The following is a 17,733-nucleotide window of genomic DNA, read 5'->3' on the forward strand; positions in this document are numbered from 1 at the left end:
GAGGAAGAGGTTGAGCGGCTGCTCCCTTCAGGTAGAGACCCCGGCTGGGTGTTTCCCTGACTCCTCGATTCTCCCCAACACTCTTCGTGCCCCTCACAGCCTACCGATTGGCATTGTCGGCCATTTCATTTCTGCCCTCTGTTGGCATACGCCGGGATCGGCGTATATGCAGAGGACGGTTAGGACCATCCGTGCTGTGGGCTGGTAACGTACTTAGCCTGGAGGATTCCAGTGACTATAACCTTTGTTTATTCCTTGTATTATTTTTGCCTTCATTAAAATAACTAAACCTTCACAAGTGGTTGCGTTCTCATTATCGTGTCTGTTAAACGATCCTGAGACGTTCAGGGCGTTACAAAATATCCGACCTTAATAACACTAACTGTCTCCCGGTCGATAACAGACATGGCAACACTTGATGATGTGCTGGCTGCTTTAGCGACCGTACAAATTGAATTGGCTGCCTCCAGGCAAGAAACAGCCGATGTAAAAGCCAGACTGGATGCTATCCAATTGGACCCGCTCACGCCCAGCACCTCCCTCACGAACCAGACCCCTGCGGTAGTAGTGGAAATGCCGGTAGCCGTCCCCTTGGCAACACCAGAGAGGTACAGTGGGGATCCTAACACAGTGCAGGTATTCCTCACACAAGTGGCGCTACATTTAGCGTGCAAACCAAGGGTGTTCCCCACGAGTCAGGCTCGTGTGGCTTTCCTTATATCCTATTTGGCTGGAAACGCGGCACAATGGGCCGTACCCCTGGTGAGCAGGGACGACCCCATCTTATGTGATTGGGGTGCTTTTCGCGAGGAATTCCTGAAAGTCTTCGACAGAAGGGCTGACTCGTACACGGCGGACCGTGAAATGCTTGAGTTGAGACAGGGATCCAACGACCTGGTGCAGTATCTCAACGCGTTCCGAAGGCTGGTTGCGGAAACCAAGTGGCCTGTTGCTAAACAGACGGCGCTCTTCCATCACGGGCTGTGCGATGAGCTCAAGGACGCCGTGGCTCATATTGACCCACAACCCAAGACATGTGAGGGCCTTATCTACCTGGTATTACGGCTGGAACATAGGCTAAGTGAAAGAAAGGGGGATCATGGGAGAAAAGGAAACTCCCTTCCATCCTATGTGACAGTGGGAAGTCCTGAAACTTCCACCGCATCCAAGGGAGAACCCATGGACATCGGCGCAATACGAGCGAGCCTCACAGCCACGGAGAAAGAGTCACGCCGTAAACAAGGATTGTGCCTATATTGTGGCAAAAAAGGCCACTACGTACGTGAATGCCCTGCCAAACCGAAGACGTCACGTTATCGGGCCAACCGGTCGGTAACAGCCGTGGTGGACGTACCGGCGGAAAACTAGAGGACTCCCAGACCAAAGAAGGGGCATCTCGGAGTCACTCATCCATCCCTTCACTTTCCAACTCGGTCACTAAGGGACAACGACACCTGTTTCTCACAGTGCACGTGGGAGTGCATGACCAGTGGATACCCGTTGTGGCCATGGTGGATTCAGGGGCCACTGGCATGTTTATGGACCACAACGAGGCATGCAGGCTAGGGCTAGTGCTTCTTCCCAAAGCTGTACCCGAAGACGTCTATGCTGTAGACGGAAGGCGATTGGTGACGGGGCCCATCGGGCAGCACACGGGGGTCCTTCCGATGAGATGTGGGAGGAACCATTTGGAACAAATCGATTTTAACATCATCCGAGCGCCCCAATATGGCGTCATATTGGGATTGCCGTGGCTACAGAAACACAACCCCTCTGTGGATTGGCCAACACATCGCATCGAACTGACGTCACCGTATTGCATCCTGCATTGTGGAATAAGAACGGAATCCCTTGACGCAGATGAGAGCGGGAGTCAGACGGTGGCTACAGCGGCAGAAAAAGATGTGGCTCTCCCCCAGGCGTATCACAGTTTTGAGGATGTATTTGATGAGGTGAAGGCGGAAGTGCTACCACCACATAGACAGTTTGACTGCCAGATCGACCTGGTGCCAGGGGCCAGCGTTCCCAGCGGCAGGCTGTATGCCCTGACGGAGCCTGAAAACGTGCATCTCCGGGGGTACCTGGATAAACTCCTCAAGCTAGGATTCATCCGCCCGTCCAAGTCTCCGGCCGCCTCGCCACTCTTCTTCATCCCGAAGGCTAATGGGGAGCTGAGAGCCTGTGTGGACTTTAGGGCATTGAATGCGATAACCGTAAAGAATCGGTACCCCTTGCCTCTCATCAGTGTACTTCTGGAACAGGTCAAGAAAGCTCGTATCTACACCAAGTTGGATTTGAAAGGGGCATACCATCTGGTGCGCATGAGGGACGGAGACGAGTGGAAGACCGCCTTTAAGACCAGGTTCGGCCTTTTTGAGTACCTCGTCATGCCGTTCGGTCTGTGCAACGCCCCGGCAGCCTTTCAGTACTTTTTGAATGAGGTATTCAGAGAGGAGTTGGATATCTACGTGGTCGTATATATCGACGACATCCTCATCTATTCGTCCAGTGTGGAGGAGCACGTACACCACGTCAAGGCTGTGCTCCAAAAGCTGAGGGAAAACATGCTGTTTTGTAAACTCAGCAAGTGTGACTTCCACGTCACATCCGTGGAATTCCTCGGAGTGATGCTGAGTCCAGAGGGACAGGAGATGGCAGAACGAAAGATCAAGGCGGTGAAAGAATGGCCGGTGCCCCAAAGCGTGAAGGACGTCCAAAGTTTCATTGGCTTCGCCAACTTTTACAGGCGGTTTATAGATGGATTTTCAGGATTGGTGGCCCCAATCACACAGCTACTGAGGAAGTCCAAGGAGTTTGTCTGGTCCCCTGAAGCGAACAAAGCCTTTGAGGCCCTGAAAAGCGCCTTTGGTAAGGCGCCGGTGTTGGCTCACCCCGATCCGGATCTCCCCTACGTGGTGGAAGCGGACGCATCGGATGTGGCGCTGGGGGCTATCTTGTCCCAACGCAACCACGACACAGGGGTGCTTCATCCCGTTGCGTACATGTCCCGCAAACTCAACGACGCCGAACGCAACTACCATATTGCGGAGAAGGAGCTTCTCGCAATCAAGGACGCCTTCACCGAATGGAGGCATTGGTTGATGGGGGCAAGACATGTGGTATCGGTGTACACGGACCATCGGAACCTACAGTTCATGACGGCCACAAGACACCTTTCTCCCAGACAGCTGCGGTGGATGATCTTCTTTGCGGGGTTCAACTTCCGCATCACATATCGGCCGGGGACGGAAAACCGGAAGGCGGACGCCCTATCCCGTCAATCTGCAGTTAAGGAACCATTGCCTGCGACCGAGCATTCCATCATTTCCCCGAGGATGGTATTGGGGGTTATCCAACCGGATACTTTCCTGAGGGGAATAAAGAGAGGGATCAGGTCATTCACATGGCGGAGGTGGCTCCTCAGTCACAGAGAATGGCAGCTGAAGGACGGGATACCCCTGAAGGGCAGGTGCCTATTGATACCCACGCCTAGGCTAAGGAAACAAGCATTCATCTGGTGCCATGACTCTCCATGCGCAGGTCATTTGGGCTTTGAAAAAACGGTGGCTAGCATGGGACGGCATTTCTGGTGGCCAACCATGAGAGTGGATGTCAGGAGGTGGGGACAGGAGTGTCCTACGTGTGCTACCATGAAGGCCGACCATGGCCGAACCCAAGGGCTCTTACATCCACTTTCGACCCCGGATAGACCATGGGATAGCATATCACTGGACTTCGTGGTGGGCCTACCGGTAGACCAGGGGATGACGGCAATACTGGTGGTGGTGGATTACTTGACGAAAATGGGGCACTTCATCCCCTGCAAGAGAGTCCCTACGGCCGGGGAATTGGCGTCACTACTCCTAAAGAATGTGGTACGACTGCATGGATTACCTGGGGTGATCGTGTCGGACCGGGGGTCGCAGTTTACTGCGCAATTCTGGAAGACTTGGTGCACTGCGCTGCATGTTAAGACCGCCCTGTCCACCAGCTACCACCCTCAAACGGACGGCCAAACCGAGCGCCTGAACCAAACGCTCAAACAGTATCTGCGATGTTTTGTGGACCAGGGCAGGGAAGAATGGGTCGACTTGCTATGGGTTGCAGAGATAGCCTATAACAACGCCACTCACAGCTCCACACAGTCATCTCCGTTCTATAGCAACTATGGCCAACATCCCAGGTTCTTGCCATTTCTACATCCGTTCAGAGAGGACAGGATTCCCGCCACAGCGGACAGGGTGGCACACATAAAAGACACGTTGATGCGCTCAAGGGCTGTCCTAATAGAGGCCAAGAGAAGATACAAGGCTGCGGCAGACAGGAAGAGAAGGCCCGGGCCACTGTACCGCACTGGAGACTACGTCTGGATATCCACAAGAAACATGAGGTTTCGAAAGAACAGTGTGTTCCATCCCAAGTACATGGGCCCCTATCGAATTACCAAGTGTATGGGTCCCGTGAACGTGAAGGTGTGCTTGCCCCAGTCATTGCGGATACACCCTGTCTTTCATGTATCATTGCTCAAACCAGCACCCTCCAAGCCGTCTGGGACACCTAGGCCGGTATGCGTGGAGTCGGAGGTGGAGTATGAAGTGTCGGGCATACGGGCGTCCAAATGGCGCAGGGGGAAGCTGTGGTACCTGGTTGCGTGGAAAGGCTATGGCCCGGAGGAGCAGTCATGGGAACCGGCTGAAGGGGTTCATGCTCCGCGCTTGGTCTCCTTGTTCCATCGGCGTTTTCCTGCCAGCGCTGGACCCGTGGGGAGCCGCTGAGAGGGAGGATGTACTGTCAAGAATTCCTGTCATGCGAGGGGAGGAAAACGGTAACCAGCGGAAATGGACTACATCTCCCAGGATGCTTAGCGGTTGAGAGGTTATGTAAACAGGAGAGCTGTTACATAACTCAAGGAAAACACGCCCTCATGTAAACAGGAGAGCTGTTACATAACTCAAGGAAACACGCCCTTATGTAAACAGGAGAGCTGTTACATAACTCAAGGAAACACGCCCTTATGTAAACAGGAGAGCTGTTACATAACTCAAGGAAAACACGCCCTTATGTAAACAGGAGAGCTGTTACATAACTCAAGGAAAACACGCCCTATAAAGGGAGGAACCGGGAGGTACAACGCTGTCGGATATTGTGTTTACACCGACGTACCTGCTTAGTGAAGAGCAGTGTTCCGGAGTGGTGCTCCAGTAAGGCAAGAACGGAGGTAGGTCGAGTCGTTACTCCCTGGGCCGTGTCTTGCCCCATCGTCACCTGTGAAGGACCCGGAAGCTCTACCGGATAACCATTGAGCTTCGCTTTTTGACTCGGCTGAGTCAAAGCGCAGAGGCGCTTTTGCTGGTTGGAGTCGTAACTCCCAGCCCGACCAGAGATACAGGGACTGCCAGCTGTAACGCACACCAGGAGGTGTTTGCCGCGTTACAGACTCGGAAGTCCACAGGATCGATCGAGCGGCTGCTCTCGGTTCAGTCTTCTTTGCTTGTGATTGGGGTATCGGTGACGCATCACCAGGAGGTGACTCCGCGTCCCGGTGCAGTCTGAGGAAGAGGTTGAGCGGCTGCTCCCTTCAGGTAGAGACCCCGGCTGGGTGTTTCCCTGACTCCTCGATTCTCCCCAACACTCTTCGTGCCCCTCACAGCCTACCGATTGGCATTGTCGGCCATTTCATTTCTGCCCTCTGTTGGCATACGCCGGGATCGGCGTATATGCAGAGGACGGTTAGGACCATCCGTGCTGTGGGCTGGTAACGTACTTAGCCTGGAGGATTCCAGTGACTATAACCTTTGTTTATTCCTTGTATTATTTTTGCCTTCATTAAAATAACTAAACCTTCACAAGTGGTTGCGTTCTCATTATCGTGTCTGTTAAACGATCCTGAGACGTTCAGGGCGTTACAGGGGGCAGATCGGTTGAATTTTTTGCCGTTTCCGCTCCCAGGGGGGGCAGAAGAGCCCACTAGACACCAGGGATCTGTGTGATAATGTAGGAAGCGACCCCTTGGGCAAGGGTCGCTTCCTGGGCCCCCAATTTTTATGAAGACTTTTCTTCCCCCTCTGGGGGCAGATCGGTTTAGTTTTTTTGCCATTTCCGCTCCCAGGGGGGGCAGAAGAGCCCACTAGACACCAGGGATCTGTTTGATATTGTAGGAAGCGACCCCTTGGGCAAGGGTCGCTTTCCTGGGCCCCCAATTTTTATTGAAGACTTTCCTGCCCCCTCTGGGGGCAGATCGGTTTTATTTTGTTGCCGTTTCCGCTCCCAGGGGGGGCAGAAAAGCCCACTAGACACCAGGGATGTGTTTGTTATTGTAGGAAGCGACCCCTAGGGCAAGGGTCGCTTCCTGGGGGCTCAAATATTTTTCAAGACTTTTCTGCCCCCCCTGGGGGCAGATCGATCTTTTGTGTAGCCGTTTCTGGTCCCAGGGGGGGCAGAAGAGCCCACTAGACACCAGGGATGTTATTTTTTTGCGTAAAGGAAGCGACCCCTTGGGCAAGGGTCGCTTCCTTGGGGGCCAAATTTTTTTCAAGACTTTTTTGCCCCCCCGGGTGCAGATCGGTCTTTTGTGTAGCCGTTTCTGGTCCCAGGGGGGGCAGAAAAGCCCACGAGACACCAGGAAATTAGTGTAAATAAAAATAGAAGTGACCCCTTGCTTTCAGGGTGCAGTTTTTTATAATATGTATTTGGCCCACCCGTCCCGGGACAGAGTAGCCTTTTTTTTCCTGCTGTTTTCTGCCCCACCTGGCACACAACCCGATTGACCATTTGGGTAGTGACATAGCATGTTATAATGTTTATTGTTGTATGTTTTGTGAATTGAAATTGTAATGTTTATTTTGTACTTTTTTGTTCTAGGTGAAAGCGTTTGCTCTTTTCAGTTTGCCGTTTTGTTACTGGTGGTTCTGCTGTTTGTGTAGTTTGGTAAGAGACTTTTTTTTGTACAATGTAAATGTGTTTAATTTCTCTGCATGAATTTTTTTTGCAAATGGTGTAATAATAGCAGTATGTTTGTTTTTTGAGTGTCAAAAACTTTTTGCATTGGTGCTCGATGTGTATTGTGTTGTCTTGTGAGTAATTTTTTTTTTTCTTCTTTCTAGTTGGATATTGTTGGTTTTTGCTGTGTCACTGCAGAGTTGGTTTCTGGTGAGTGCAGCTGTCTCTTGTAATTGAATTGTATAGTTTTTGAGTACATTGATCTTTGTGATAAAGGTACACATTTCTTTACTTACTTGGTTTGCACATTGTTGGTTGTTGTTGACTTGTTTGTGCAGTCTGCTATCTTAGTAAGTATAATGGCTAGCCGCAGGATTACTGCTCAGCAGGTTGTTGGTTTGCTGTTTGAGTCTTCCTCTGACCATGGTTCAGAGACTGACTCTGCATCTGAGGGAGAGGAGGCAGGGGACGATTCTGGCAGTGAGTGTTCTCTCCGTATGGAGTCATCGGATGATGAAGATACTCTTAGTACGGATGAAGTGCCTGTGTTAGAGGAGGAGACTGATGTGCCGATAGTGCAGCAAGAGGCATCTGGGCTGCAGCCTGGGGCTGCAAAGCTTCCCGTTGGTGTAGTGCGGCAAGAGGCTTCTGGGCTGCAGCCTGCGGCTGCAAGGCTTCCCGTTGGTGTAGTGCGGCAAGAGGCATCTGGGCTGCAGGCTGGGGCTGCAGGGCTTCCCTTTGAAAGTGATGACCTCTGGGTTGCCCCTGGCATGGTGCAGCCGGCATTGCCAGAGTTTACTGGTGTTCCAGGGTCTAGAGTGAATACTGAAAACTTTTTGCCGGCAAATTTTTTTCAGTTGTTTATGGACGATGTGTTTTTGGCAGAGATTGTTGAGCAGACTAATTTGTATGCCGAACAGTTTTTGAGGGACAACAGTGCCAGTCTTAAGCCACACTCTAGAGCTACCCGGTGGACTCCCACAAATCTTGAAGAGATGAAGAAGTTCTTGGGTTTAACTTTGTTGATGGGCTTGCTAAGGAAGCCATCAATGGCTTCATATTGGTCTAGCAGTCCCTTGATGGCAACGTCTATTTTTCCGGCAGTCATGAGTCGTGACAGGTATTTGCTTCTGCTTCGGATGATGCATTTTGTTGATAATGGTTTAGCGTTCCCACGAGATCACCCTGATTGTGACCGTCTTTTTAAGATTAGGCCTGTCCTTGATCACTTTGTTGATCGATTTTCTGAGATTTATGCCCCTGGGAAAGAAATTGCAGTGGATGAGTCTTTGGTGTTGTTCAAGGGCCGCTTGGTTTTTAGGCAATACATTCCTAGTAAGAGGGCACGCTATGGAATAAAGCTGTATATGCTGTGTGACAGTAGGACTGGATATGTGTCTAATTTCAGGGTGAATGAATGAATGAAAATGAATGAAAATGGATTTATACAGCGCGGTTGCTGCCCTGGGGAGTCCAAGCGCTGGAGGAACCAGATGGGGGGTGTAGTGAGGATAACAGAACTGGGAGGAGGGGGGAGGGGCTGAATTGTTACCGAGATTTGAACAGATGTGTTTTTAGTTGTTTACGGAAGGAGGCGAGGTTGGGGTTAGATCTCAGGTGAAGGGGAAAGGAGTTCCAGATTTTTGAGGCGTTGAAGGTGAACATTCTTCCGCCTGCTCTAGTCCTTTTAATTCTGGGGACCGTTGCCATGAAAGCCTGACTATAGCGTAGGTCTCTGCCTGGATGATATTGGCTGACTAGGCTACGCATGATTTTGGGGCCCGAGTCCCAGAAGGCCTGGTGGGCAATACACATTGCTTTGAAAGAGACTCTTTTTCGTACTGGTAGCCAATGAAGGCTGGTCAGTGCCTCCCTAACTGAGGTTCTGCGGGGAATTTGCAGTAAGGTACGGGCCGCGCAGTTCTGTACCAGCTGCAGTCTGTTCAATGTGTACTCTGGGGCTCCCAGGTAAAGGGCGTTGTTCGAGTCCAGACGTGACTGTATTATGCCCTGTATGGCTGTTTGTTTTGCCTCCATTGGGAGCAGGGGGAGAACCTTCTTCAATGTCCGGAGAAGTCCAAAGCAGGTGGCGGAAAGCCTTGTGGCCTGAGTGTTAAGAGAGAGATTCCTGTCCAGCCATACCCCCAGGCTTTTGATGTTATCCTTCGGAACCGGGGGGGGGGGGGCCTAGACAGGTGGGCCATAATGACTTGAAGAGGGTCGGGTCAGCCGGGCCCAGGAGCATAAGCTCCGTTTTGTCCCCATTGAGCTTTAGCGATGACAGGGTCATCCAGGACTTCACCTCCTCCAGGCATTTGGTTAGACCCCCTGACAGAGGATGTTGGGCTTCCTGCGCTAGGGAGACCACCAGCTGTGTGTCGTCCGCATAGGATATGATCTTAACTCCATACGGACGAACTACCTCAGCCAGTGGCCTCATATAGATATTAAAAAGCGCAGGGCTTAGAGAGGATCCCTGGGGGACTCCACACTTCAGGGGTATGCTGGAGGAGACTGTTTGTCCGTCAAACACCTGGAACAACCTGTTGCTTAGGAAAGATTTTAGCCAGAGCCAGGCCTTGTCCACGATGCCGTTGTTTGACATGCGGTTCAGTAAGGTGTTATGACTGACCGTGTCAAACGCCGCGCTAAGATCAAGGAGGACCACTGCCACTGATCCTCCTTGATCAAGGATTTTCCTGGACTCCTCGACGACCATAAGGAGTGCGGACTCTGTTCCGTGCTTAGGCCTGAACCCTGTCTGGGTAGGGTCCAACAGCTGATTGTTTTCCAGATAGCTAACCAGTTGGAGGTTGATGTACTTCTCCGCAATTTTGCTCACCCAGGGGAGTAGTGAGATCGGACGGTAGTTGGCGAAGTCCGATGGATCTAGATTTGGCTTTTTTATTAGTGCTCGAACCATTGCCCGTTTCCAGGCAGGCGGAACAATGGCAGAGTCAATGGATGCATTCACGAGATTCTTGATGATGGGTAGAACCGTCTGAGATACGAGTAACATTGTCTCTGGAGGGGCCGGGTCGGTTGGAGAGCCGGATTTCACTTTCCGAGCCATAGATTCAACCATTTCCAGGTCCATGCAGGGAAAATGGTCAAGTGTGGAAGAGGAGGCTAGCTCAAGGTCTGACCCCCTGTTGTTATCCTGTGCTGTCGGAGAGGTAGTACTGATTGGGAAGGAAGTGTATATCTTATTTACTTTGGCCGAGAAGAATTCTGCCAAGTCGTTGCATTGGGAGACTGATTTCTCCTCGTGTACACTAGGGGGAGGTGGTTTTGTCAGTTTCTGCAGAGTTTGGAAGATTTCCCTGGATTTAGAATTTGAGGCTAGGATCTTGTTCGAGAAGTATGCTGTTTGGGCAGTTTTTATCTCCTCTTTATATGCTTTTATTTCTTCCCTATATCGGGTTTTGTCCTCCATGGAGTAATTTAAGTGCCATTTTCTTTCTGCTTTTCGGCATTGGCGTTTTTTGTTCCTGAGGGCTTCCGAATACCATGGTGCTGTTTTGTGGGATCGTTTTGCCGTGGATTTCTTAAGGGGGAGGATGGTTTCAAGGGAGTGCAGAATCCAACTTTCATACTCCTGGTTTGCCAGACAAGGATCTTCGTTATTTGAGGGAAGTTTTTCCAATAGTTTGTTTGTCCATTCATCCACTTGTATCCGTGCCCACGATCTAGCAAATCTAGTCGAGGGGGTTGATGGAATGCATTTCTCAGTGGACCAGGTGAAGGGCACCAGAGAATGGTCAGTCCAGGGGAGGGGGAGTGGGGATTCAGTTGAGAGCTCCGCACAGTTGCTAAATACTGGATCTAAGAGGTGTCCCTTCATATGGGTTGAGGTGTTTACTCGTTGAGTGAGTTGTAGTGCGGCCAGGTCGTCGGCCAGGGTAGTGGCCGTTGAGTCTGATGGTGAATCAAAATGTAAATTAAGGTCGCCTAACACAGTGAAGTTGGCGGCAGTGCAGATGCGTGGTGCCACTGTTGCTGGTAGACAGTTATGAAATTGTTTTGGGGGGCCGGGTGGACGGTATATCAAGGTGCCCGAGAGGCAGTGATTGGGGGAAAACTCCAGCGAGAAGGCTAAATTTTCACAGTCTGGAATGTTTTCCACGGTGAGTCTGCAGCGATATTGATCTTTGAATATGATTGCTAGTCCTCCCCCTCTGCCGTCTGGGCGGTCTTGACGAGTGATTTGATAACCAGAGGGGAGGGCGGCTACCACATCGGGGTCGGATTCTGGCGTTAACCATGTTTCCGTGAGAAACAGTGCATCCGGCTTGCGTTCCTCCAGTAGGAGGGATATTTCCACCTTGTGTTTGGGAAGGGATCTACAGTTTAAAAGGAGCATGCGGTATTCATACTTTAGGGTTTTTTTCTGCCATATGGAGAGGGGCGCGCTACATTTTGGACAAGTAGCTGGAAGGGGTGTGGTGTCAAGACCATACCTCAAACATTCATGTCCCACGGGTCTCAAGTCGTGAAGCGCGTCTGGGCTGTAGGCTATGGTCTCTTTTGCCTGGGTTGTTAGGGGTGTGGCCCCTGGCCCGGACTCGGGGCGGACGAGCGCAGACAAGCTTGCCTTATGCGCGCCTTCGGCGCGCATTCGTCGCGCCCGCTGCGCTCGTCCGCTGCGCTTCCTGAATGGACACATTTTTATAGGAGGCAGATCAGGACGCGAGTGAGGGGGCGTGGCCTATCCGGTGGGCGTGGCCTATGTCCTCGTAATGGCGGCGAGGTAAACAAACACTCTCCGGTGGCAGCGTATTGTTCAGCTGACCTCCAGGGGTTTGTGCAGTGCTGGGTGCTCAAAGGGGTGAGTGCAGCGAAATGCTTTTAAAAACACACAACAGCAATTTACAATTTTAAAATGCAGCGTTTCCGCTCTACTCCCGGCTCAAGCCTCAGGAGGTTCCTTTTTTACAATGAGCAGCGCTAGAATTCAGCGCGCTTTTGTATCAGGACGCGAGTGAGGGGGCGTGGCCTATCCGGTGGGCGTGGCCTATGTCCTCGTAATGGCGGCGAGGTAAACGAACACTCTCCGGTGCCAGCGTGGATCCCCCAAAAACGTTGGGGGATCCACGCAAGCCATACCTCCCTGGAAGCCGCCGGGTGTCTAGTTTTCAGAAATGTGTGGGTTTGGTAGGTTTCCCTAGATGGCCGCCGAGCACCGGGTCAAAAACCAAAATGACCCCCCTTGCAAAACCCGGTGGTTTTGCGATAGGCCATTTTGATGTCACCTCACTACGTTTTGGGCCCTTGCCTGCCGCGGGAACTTGGGCCTCCCACACAAGTGAGGCACCATTTTTACCGGGAGACCTGGGGGAACGCTGGGTGGTGGTAAATTTGTGTGAGTCCGGTGATGCCACAACTTTCCCACCCCAAAATGTGTGAAAAAGTGATTTTTTCAGCTAAAATTGAGGTTTGCAGGAGATTCTGGGTAAGGAAACGTTGGGGGATCCACGCAAGCCATACCTCCCTGGAAGCCGCCGGGTGTCTAGTTTTCAGAAATGTGTGGGTTTGGTAGGTTTCCCTAGATGGCCGCCGAGCACCGGGTCAAAAACCAAAGTGACCCCCCTTGCAAAACCAGGTGGTTTTGCGAAAGGCCATTTTGATGTCACCTCACTACGTTTTGGGCCCTTGCCTGCCGCGGGTACTTGGGCCTCCCACACAAGTGAGGCACCATTTTTACCAGGAGACCTGGGGGAACGCTGGGTGGTGGTAAATTTGTGTGAGCCCAGTGATGCCACAACTTTCCCACCCCAAAATGTGTGAAAAAAGTGATTTTTTCAGCTAAAATTGAGGTTTGCAGGGGATTCTGGGTAAGGAAACGTTGGGGGATCCACGCAAGCCATACCTCCCTGGAAGCCGCCGGGTGTCTAGTTTTCAGAAATGTGTGGGTTTGGTAGGTTTCCCTAGATGGCCGCCGAGCACCGGGTCAAAAACCAAAATGACCCCCCTTGCAAAACCCGGTGGTTTTGCGATAGGCCATTTTGATGTCACCTCACTACGTTTTGGGCCCTTGCCTGCCGCGGGAACTTGGGCCTCCCACACAAGTGAGGCACCATTTTTACCGGGAGACCTGGGGGAACGCTGGGTGGTGGTAAATTTGTGTGAGTCCGGTGATGCCACAACTTTCCCACCCCAAAATGTGTGAAAAAGTGATTTTTTCAGCTAAAATTGAGGTTTGCAGGAGATTCTGGGTAAGGAAACGTTGGGGGATCCACGCAAGCCATACCTCCCTGGAAGCCGCCGGGTGTCTAGTTTTCAGAAATGTGTGGGTTTGGTAGGTTTCCCTAGATGGCCGCCGAGCACCGGGTCAAAAACCAAAGTGACCCCCCTTGCAAAACCAGGTGGTTTTGCGAAAGGCCATTTTGATGTCACCTCACTACGTTTTGGGCCCTTGCCTGCCGCGGGAACTTGGGCCTCCCACACAAGTGAGGATCCATTTTTACCGGGAGACCTGGGGGAATGCTGGGTGGTGGTAAATTTGTGTAAGCCCGGCGATGCCACAACTTTCCCACCCCAAAATGTGTGAAAAAAGTGATTTTTTCAGCTAAAATTGAGGTTTGCAGGGGATTCTGGGTAAGGAAACGTTGGGGGATCCACGCAAGCCATACCTCCCTGGAAGCCGCCAGGTTTCTAGTTTTCAGAAATGTGTGGGTTTGGTAGGTTTCCCTAGATGGCCGCCGAGCACCGGGTCAAAAACCAAAGTGACCCCCTTGCAAAACCAGGTGGTTTTGCGAAAGGCCATTTTGATGTCACCTCACTACGTTTTGGGCCCTTGCCTGCCGCGGGTACTTGGGCCTCCCACACAAGTGAGGCACCATTTTTACCGGGAGACCTGGGGGAACGCTGGGTGGTGGTAAATTTGTGTGAGCCCGGTGATGCCACAACATTCCCACCCCGAAATGTGTGAAAAAAGGGATTTTTTCAGCAAAAATTGAGGTTTGCAGGGGATTCTGGGTAAGGAAACGTTGGGGAATCCACGCAAGCCATACCTCCCTGGAAGCCGCCGGGTGTCTATTTTTCAGCAATGTGTGGGTTTGGTAGGTTTCCCTAGATTGCCGCCGAGCACCGGGTCAAAAACCAAAGTGACCCCCCTTGCAAAACCCGGTGGTTTTGCGAAAGGCCATTTTGATGTCACCTCACTACGTTTTGGGCCCTTGCCTGCCGCGGGTACTTGGGCCTCCCACACAAGTGAGGCACCATGGGGGAACGCTGGGTGGTGGTAAATTTGTGTGAGCCCGGTGATGCCACAACTTTCCCACCCCAAAATGTGTGAAAAAAGTGATTTTTTCAGCAAAAATTGAGGTTTGCAGGGGATTCTGGGTAAGGAAACGTTGGGGGATCCACGCAAGCCATACCTCCCTGGAAGCCGCCGGGTGTCTAGTTTTCAGAAATGCATGTGTTTGGTAGGTTTCCCTAGGTGCCGGCAAAGCTAGGGTTCAAAAACTACAGCTCGTCTCTTTGCCAAAAAAGGGTCATTTTTCAGTGCAAAATTGAGGTGTGGCCACGTTGCGTTTTGCGCCGTTTCCTGTCGTGGGCACTATGCCGACCCGCACAAGTGAGGTACCATTTTTCTCGTAGGACTTTGGGGAACGCGGGGTGGGTGGAAATTTGTGGATCTACGCAGATTCCAGAACTTTCCATCACAGAAATGTGGGGAAAATGTGTTTCTTTTGTCAATTTTTTACGTTTGCAAGGGATTCTGGGTAACAGACCATGATGGGAGGCAGTCAAGTCACCCCTTCCTGGATTCCCCTGGGTGTTTAGTTTTCAAAAATGTATAGGTTTGCTAGGTTTCCCTAGGTGCCGGCAGTGCTAGGGTTCAAAAACTAAAGCTAGTCACTTTGCCAAAAAAGGGTCATTTTTCACTGCAAAATTGAGGTGTGACCACGTTGCGTTTTGCGCCGTTTCCTGTCGCGGGCACTAGGCCGACCCGCACAAGTGAGGTACCATTTTTCTCGTAGGACTTTGGGGAACGCGGGGTGGGTGGAAATTTGTGGATCTACGCAGATTCCAGAACTTTCCATCACAGAAATGTGGGGAAAATGTGTTTCTTTTGTCAATTTTTTACGTTTGCAAGGGATTCTGGGTAACAGACCATGGTGGGAGGCAGTCAAGTCACCCCTTCCTGGATTCCCCTGTGTGTCTAGTTTTCAAAAATGTATAGGTTTGCTAGGTTTCCCTAGGTGCCGGCAGGGCTAGGGTTCAAAAACTACAGCTAGTCACTTTGCCAAAAAAGGGTCATTTTTCACTGCAAAATTGAGGTGTGACCACGTTGCGTTTTGTGCCGTTTCCTGTCGTGGGCACTAGGCCGACCCGCACAAGTGAGGTACCATTTTTCTCGTAGGACTTTGGGGAACGCGGGGTGGGTGGAAATTTGTGGATCTACGCAGATTCCAGAACTTTCCATCACAGAAATGTGGGGAAAATGTGGTTTTTTTGTCAATTTTTTACGTTTGCAAGGGATTCTGGGTAACAGACCATGGTGGGAGGCAGTCAAGTCACCCCTTCCTGGATTCCCCTGGGTGTCTAGTTTTCAAAAATGTATAGGTTTGCTAGGTTTCCCTAGGTGCCGGCAGGGCTAGGGTTAAAAAACTACAGCTAGTCACTTTGCCAAAAAAGGGTCATTTTTCACTGCAAAATTGAGGTGTGACCACGTTGAGTTTTGCGCCGTTTCCTGTCGCGGGCACTAGGCCGACCCGCACAAGTGAGGTACAATTTTTCTCGTAGGACTTTGGGGAACGCGGGGTGGGTGGAAATTTGTGGATCCACGCAGATTCCAGAACTTTCCATCACAGAAATGTGGGGAAAATGTGTTTTTTTGTCAATTTTTTACATTTGCAAGGGATTCTGGGTAACAGACCATGGTGGGAGGCAGTCAAGTCACCCCATCCTGGATTCCCCTGGGTGCCTAGTTTTCAAAAATGTATAGGTTTGCTAGGTTTCCCTAGGTGCCGGCAGGGCTAGGGTTCAAAAACTACAGCTCGTCACTTTGCCAAAAAAGGGTAATTTTTCACTGCAAAATTGAGGTGTGACCACGTTGTGTTTTGCGCCGTTTCCTGTCGCGGGCACTAGGCCGACCCGCACAAGTGAGGTACCATTTTTCTCGTAGGACTTTGGGGAACGCAGGGTGGGTGGAAATTGGTGGATCCACGCAGATTCCAGAACTTTCCATCACAGAAATGTGGGGAAAATGTGTTTTTTTTGTCGATTTTTTACGTTTGCAAGGGATTCTGGGTAACGGACCATGGTGGGAGGCAGTCAAGTAACCCCATCCTGGATTCCCCTGGGTGTCTAGTTTTCAAAAATGTATAGGTTTGCTAGGTTTCCCTAGGTGCCGGCAGGGCTAGGGTTCAAAAACTACAGCTCGTCACTTTGCCAAAAAAGGGTAATTTTTCACTGCAAAATTGAGGTGTGACCACGTTGTGTTTTGCGCCGTTTCCTGTCGCGGGCACTAGGCCGACCCGCACAGGTGAGGTACCATTTTTCTCGTAGGACTTTGGGGAACGCAGGGTGGGTGGAAATTGGTGGATCCACGCAGATTCCAGAACTTTCCATCACAGAAATGTGGGGAAAATGTGGTTTTTTTGTCGATTTTTTACGTTTGCAAGGGATTCTGGGTAACGGACCATGGTGGGAGGCAGTCAAGTAACCCCATCCTGGATTCCCCTGGGTGTCTAGTTTTCAAAAATGTATAGGTTTCCCTAGGTGCCGGCAGGGCTAGGGTTAAAAAACTACAGCTAGTCACTTTGCCAAAAAAGAGTCATTTTTCACTGCAAAATTGAGGTGTGACCACGTTGCGATTTGCGCCGTTTCCTGTCGCGGGCACTAGGCCGACCCGCACAAGTGAGGTACCATTTTTCTCGTAGGACTTTGGGGAACGCGGGGTGGGTGGAAATGTGTGGATCCACGCAGATTCCAGAACTTTCCATCACAGAAATATGGGGAAAATGTGTTTTTTTTGTCACTTTTTTATGTTTGCAAGGGATTCTGGGTAACAGACCATGGTGGGAGGCAGTCAAGTCACCCCATCCTGGATTCCCCTGAGTGTCTAGTTTTCAAAAATGTACAGGTTTGCTAGGTTTCCCTAGGTGCCGGCAGGGCTAGGGTTCAAAAACTACAGCTAGTCACTTTGCCAAAAAGGGGTCATTTTCCACTGCAAAATTGAGGTGTGACCACGTTGCGTTTTGCGCCATTTCCTGTCGCGGGCACTATGCCGACCCGCACAAGTGAGGTACCATTTTTCTTGTAGGACTTTGGGGAACGCGGGGTGGGTGGAAATTTGTGGATCCACGCAGATTCCAGAACTTTCCATCACAGAAATGTGGGGAAAATGTGTTTTTTTTGTCAATTTTTTACGTTTGCAAGGGATTCTGGGTAACAGACCATGGTGGGAGGCAGTCAAGTCACCCCATCCTGGATTCCCCTGGGTGTCTAGTTTTCAAAAATGTATAGGTTTGCTAGGTTTCCCTAGGTGCCGGCAGGGCTAGGGTTCAAAAACTACAGCTCGTCACTTTGCCAAAAAGGGTCATTTTTCACTGCAAAATTGAGGTGTGACCACGTTGCGTTTTGCGCCGTTTCCTGTCGCGGGCAGTAGGCCGACCCGCACAAGTGAGGTACCATTTTTCTCGTATGACTTTGGGGAACGTGGGGTGGGTGGAAATTTGTGGATCCACGCAGATTCTAGAACTTTCCAACACAGAAATGTGGGGAAAATTTGTTTTTTTTGTCAATTTTTTACGTTTGCAAGGGATTCTGGGTAACAGACCATTT

This window comes from Triturus cristatus, chromosome 1_1, assembly GCF_964204655.1.
Source record: "Triturus cristatus chromosome 1_1, aTriCri1.1, whole genome shotgun sequence".
Taxonomy (NCBI): Eukaryota; Metazoa; Chordata; class Amphibia; order Caudata; family Salamandridae; genus Triturus; species Triturus cristatus.